Consider the following 6000-nt stretch of genomic DNA (forward strand, 5'->3'; position numbering starts at 1 on the left):
TTACACATATGGGGATCCTCAGAGGAAGTCTGCCCTCATATCAAAGCATTTGGATTTCATTAACTCCACTTTACAGGAAAACTTAGGACCACGTAAAGTAATAAAACCTCTGTCGTATTTGATGTTTGGGAGAAACTCCCACAGGTAGCAGGATCCTCCCTGAGTGGGGACTGGAAAAGAGAGAGGACATGTGTTTCAAAGATGAGACTTTCCCTGAGGCCATTAAGGAGACTGGTGCACAGCCTTGGGTCTGTCTCTCACTGTCCAAGGGCAAGGCCTCCTCCTGGGCGTGGGAGTGAGGGCCCACGGGGCAGAGCTGGGTTCGGGGAAGCTTGGCCAGAGGGTGACGGCTTCCAGAGAGAAAGGCCCAGCAGTCGGACACAGTGACTGGCAGAGTCACCAGGACAGCTCGTGGACTGAATGACACTGATCGGCACCCTCCCTATAATATTGGGAAGACTTCTCCGGTATGATCAAAAAAAGGATATGCTGAGCAGTAACTGGGAAGATCATTAACAATAAAACAATTCTCGTCTGGTGTTTCATAAATTGTAGCACATGAGTGTGATGATCTCAATTTTGCTAAATAGAAATGTCTTACGATCGTTTGCATTCTATCCTTTTGAGCAACTGGTCGAGGCAAATTTATTTCCAAATAGTCCCTGCCCCTTAGCCCTAAATAAGTAACCAAATACCCGGATGAGCCTCTTGCCATAATGGAAACAAGCCATCAGGGACTCCGGCTTCAAAAAACATCTCCTGGAATCCTAGTTGCGCCACCACACGCGGAGTGATTTCTGCGGGTCCCCTAACCTCTGTAAACTGCAAGCTCCTCCCCCTTTGGAAAGGGGGGTAATTCTACCTCCTTCACCGCGTTACTGGCACAGAATGCATCTGAACTATCATGATATCTGGCATAGTATAAGTGCTCAATTAATGCCAATTAAAGAAAATCTGCTTTGGCTGGCATACAAGTCCCCCCACTTCCCCGTTCTGACTTTCCCCCCAGTGACTTCGGCAGCTGAGTTACTTTCTGGAGACTTTGGACACCCAAGTTTCAGAAAGAACAGAAGTAGCAGCAGTAACGAGGCCACCACACCAACCACCCCCCCCACCCGCCCCTACCCGGGCAGTTTTTGTTTTGCTCTAAGGTTAAAGAGCATCTGGACGGACTGCCGGTCTCGGTCTAAATGTCTTGGGGCAGGGGACGGTGCAGTGTCCACTTCTGGAGTCCACCTGGGCAATGCCCTTCCCCTGCCCCAGCGCTCTGGCTCCAGGGCAGGCTAAGGGTCTCCCCACGTGCCGTGAGGGGTCCGATTCTCAGGCCTCATTCGTTGTGTCGTGTAGAGTGGGGTTAGCGAGCTGCAGCTCACAGGTCACACCCAGCTGCTGTCTGTTGGTGAATATACTTTCACCGGGACACAGCCACACTGTCTGCGTCTGCCCCGCGCTGCAACGGCGGAGACGAGAAGTTTAGCGCAAACAGCCTGTATGGCCTGCGAAGCACAAAATGTTTACCGCTTGGCCTTTTAACAGGACAGGTTTGGCGTAGAGGGAGAGAACGTGCTGGAGTCAGGAGCACCGGGCTGCAGTCCGGACCCTGTGGCTGACTTGCTCTGGGTCCCCAGGGAGCGCACAGCCCCTCTGGTCTCTGGTTGGGGCAGGAAGGGGCCGAAGCCACTCTAATTTTCCTTTAGTTCCAACACGTCGGCACCCCTCCGTTCTACTGCCCCGTCTCTCTGGGCGCCGGCGCTGAGACCAGAGGCCCCCGCGCTCGCCGAGCTCTACCTCTTCCAGGTGACTGTTGCATGTTCAAGGCCGTGCCCCTCCAGGGAGACGCCAGATGGTCGTTCGGGGAACAGAACTCAGCTTCTCCAAAGAGATGACATGAAACCTCCCTTTTAGCAACAGAGGGCACTGGCAAGGAGCGCAGTTAGCCCTCTCTGATTTGGGGGAGGGGGGAGCTACTCATGGGGCCGGCCACTGCCTAAGGGCGGTTTCGCAGGACAGGCCTGGGTCCGGTTACCACTGGAACCGGCGGTGATCCAGCTACTGATGGGCAGCGCGGAGGCCCAGCTGGCCGAGGAGCAGCCGAACTGGCAGTATCGGGTGCTGCTGGACGTCAAGGCCAGGCTGGAGGGCGAGATCACCACGTGCTGGAACCTTCTGGAGAGCAAGGACTGCGGGTACGTGTGAGGCTGAGGAGGGCCAGTGTTTGTAGCATCTCCAGGACGCTGATGTGTGTATTGTGACCATCCTACACCACACACCTGCCCAGAGCTCTTGAGTTCCTTCCTTCTCAGCCACGGGTGCCCCCCTGTCCCAGCGGACACTTGGGGTTCTGCTTCCTCAGGGTGCCCAACTGCTCTCATGCCTGGCCCTTAATTTTGGTTCTTTCCTTTTAGCCGGTGGCCTTGGGCCATGAGCAGGGTGAGGGAGAAGGAGGAATATCTGTGGCCGGAACATTTCTGATGTGCTGGGCATTTTGTCTTCCTTCACTGAATCCATGCAACATGATAAGGCCTGCCTTAAATTTTTCTTTCTTTTCTTTTCTTTCTTTCTTTCTTTCTTTCTTTCTTTCTTTCTTTCTTTCAGATATGCCACTTTGATTCCGTGTCTCCCCCTCTCTCTGTCCCTCCCCTGCTCATGCTCTGTCTCTCTCTGCCTCAAAAATAAATAAAAACAGGGGCACCTGGGTGGCTCAGTCGGTTAAGCGCCCGACTTCGGCTCAGGTCATGATCTCGCAGTTTGAGTTTGAGCCCTGCATCGGGCTCTGTGCTGACAGCTCAGAGCTTGGAGCCTGACTTCGGATTCTGTGTCTCCCCCTCTCTCTGCTCCTCCCCTGCTCATGCTCTGTCTCTCTCTGTCTCTCAATAATAAATAAACATCTAAAAAAAATTAAAAATAAATAAATAAAAACATTTCAAAAAAAAGGGGGCGCCTGGGTGGCTCATTCGGTTAAGCGCCCGACTTTGCCTCAGGTCATGATCTCACGGTTTGTGGGTTCGAGCCCCGCATCCGGCTCTGTGCTGACAGCTCAGAGCCTGGAGCCTGCTCCGGATTCTGTGTCTCCCCCGCTCTCTGCCCCTCCCCTGCTTATGCTCTGTCTCTGTCTCAAAAATAAATAAAAACATTTAAAAAAATTAAAATAAAGATATGCCACTTTTCTTTAAAAAAAAAAAGTCTGACGGGACTCCCCTCAATCTCTATCAGGCCTAGTCAATTTTGCTTGTGCCATAGCTGAAGGAGTATGTGAGGGTTCTAGGGGCCCCAGTTTGTAATCGAGGAAACTGAGGCTCAGAGAATGATGGCAGCAAAGAACTCATGTGGCAGGAAAGTATTTGGAGTGTTGCATGTGGGAAGAGCACCTATGTGTGAACAGAAGACCCAGTCCTCTCTGATGAGCCCTGTTGTCTCTCTTCCTATGGATTTCAGCATTATTTTCCCTAAGACTTAATAGCAGGCCATGCAGTTAACATTACCGTCCTTGTTATTGTAGATGAAGATACGGGGCTCAAAGAACGTAATTGGCCCCGGGGCCTGAACTAGTAAGGCAGGAGGGCAGGGACTCAGGCCAAGTCTGTCTTTTCTTAGCTGCTGGGCTCGAGGATGGACGTCTCTGTGCATCTCGGTTGCAGAATGCCTTCAATCCACATGCCGCTCCCTCGGGCGACCCACAAGCGTGTCCCGTGACCTGCACCCCACAAGCCCCACACGGCACCTCCTCCTTGAGCCCACCCTGTGAGCCCAAGGCTGCCATGGTAGCAGCAGATCCCGTGCACAGGGCAGTGGGGACCTTCCCGTCGCCGCACATGACAGACATGGGAAGCCAGAGACTCCCCCGTGGCTGACACCCACCTTACAGACGGCTCATCTCTGGGGTGCGGCGTCCCTGAGGCTCTGCGGCTTCTCACGACTTCCGCCTGTGTTTTGACGTTCAAGTTCTCTCAGCGGGGCCATTTTCCTTCTGCAGCACTTGGGGAGCTACATCTCTCTTCTGGTTCCTGGCCAATAAGTTAAAAGAATAAATTAATAAATGAAGTTGCCTGTTGTGTGTGTCTACTGTTGTCAGGTTATTTCACCGAGTTACAGTGGGCACCTGTGTGGTGTATTTTAAACTATGGCTGTGATCCATTGATGGTCTGTGAAGTCACTTTAGTGGATTTTGATCAGCTAGAGAGAGGGCGAGAGAGAGAGAGCAAGAGAGTGAGAGAAAGAGAGAACAGAATAGAAAATAATATGTATGTGTGTTTTGCACATGTATAGTTGCAAAATGTGCAGTGTAATTCTTACTTGGGTTGTGCTCAAGAGTTCAAGCCCATGGTCTGTTCCAGAGCTTGTATTTTCAGTGGGGAACCAGGGACCAGAAGAGCTGGCTGACTTGCTCTGGGCCACCTGGCTAGTGAGGGGCAGCGCTGGAAGCAGAGGCTGTCCAGAAATACCCCCTCCTTAAATGAAAACACAGCCCTAATCCTGCCTTGTCAGTCCTAGAAGGACGCTCTCCTGGGGTGCAGAAGGGGCCAAATAATTAGGTCCTGCCTTTTGGGTCACCTGTCCTCAGGCACTAAGTTCCATGGCCAGGACTTGGAGCATTCTGTCACTCTGATACTGGTCAAGAGTGCATAAAGGACTCCAGATTCCCTGTGGCTGGGTGGAGGATGGGTGGTTGAGAGGGGATTCAGCTCTACCTTGATAATAGCAAAAGGGATCTATGGGACATGAGTCTAGAAGACCCAACTCACAGCCTGCTTGTGGGGCACACAGACCTGTCCAATCTCATGGTTCTGGGAGGAAAGGGATCTTGTCTGACACCCTCTCCTTCTAGCTCCCATTTCCCTCTGTCTGCTGGATACCATACCCAGCCCCTGGGCTCCCAGGAGCTCCTCTCCAGATGCTAGGCCAAGGAGGACCTAAGCCCTTGAATGCTTCTTTCCTTTCTGTGAATGCCCCTCCTCTGCAGGTGAGGGACATATTGGATGGGTGTCCATGTTGCCCAGGGGAGTGGCTCTACTCTCACAGGCTTCAACCACACACCAGATTCAACATTATGACCCTGGCCATCCCTTTATAGGTACCCGAAGAGTATGAGACTATACTCATACTCATATACTATACTATACTATACTCATATACTCAAGGTATAAAGAGTACCTTTATAGGTACCTAAAGAATATGAGAAGGTGGATTCCTCACAGATTCCCCCTCCCTACCTCCCCCCAGCCCCCTGGTGGCTCGGTGCTCTTTCTCCCAGACCTCTGATGGCCGTGGGGAAGCTCTTGTGAACAAACTCCTTATTGATTCTGCCATGAAGTGTATGGAAAGTTCTGCTGAGTAGGATACATAAACACTGTACAAAGACAAACGCACGGGGGTGCAGGGAGCGTGGCTCGTTCAGAGAGGGCATGAAAGTTCTGCACCCCTCCCCACATATCTTGCCCTATGTGTCTCTTTATCAGGCTATTCTTCGTGTCCTTTATCATATCCTTGATGCTAAACTGGTAAACATGAATGTTTCCCTGAGTTCTGGGAGTCATTCCAGCAAATTGTCAAACCTAAGGAAGGGGTCACGGGAACACTGAGTTATAGCCAGTCATTCAGAAGGACAGGTGACAACCTGGAACTTACGATTGGTGTCTGAAGAAGGGCAGCCTTGTGGGACTGAGCCTTTACCTTGTGAGATCTGATGCTAAATCCAGGTGGGTAACATAGGGATTAAATTGAACTCTAGGACACCCAGCTGGTGCCACAGAGAATTACTTGGTATCCGGAATAGACAGCTGCAAGGGAAAAGTGGATTCTGCTCTGGGGCCATCCGCAGGGTAATGGGTAATGGGGAGAAAGATGATAACATGTCTGAAGGCCTCAGAGTGAGTGTGGCACCACCTCCACAGGCCACTGTGGTGCCTTGTCACAAATGTCTCCCCTACTCTAAGGCAGGGACTGTGTCTTTTATAGACACGTTCCTAGTGTCTAGATGATGTCATGGTAGGAGGAAAACAA

Source organism: Prionailurus viverrinus, unplaced genomic scaffold (genome assembly GCF_022837055.1).
Source record: "Prionailurus viverrinus isolate Anna unplaced genomic scaffold, UM_Priviv_1.0 scaffold_35, whole genome shotgun sequence".
NCBI classification, from domain to species: Eukaryota; Metazoa; Chordata; class Mammalia; order Carnivora; family Felidae; genus Prionailurus; species Prionailurus viverrinus.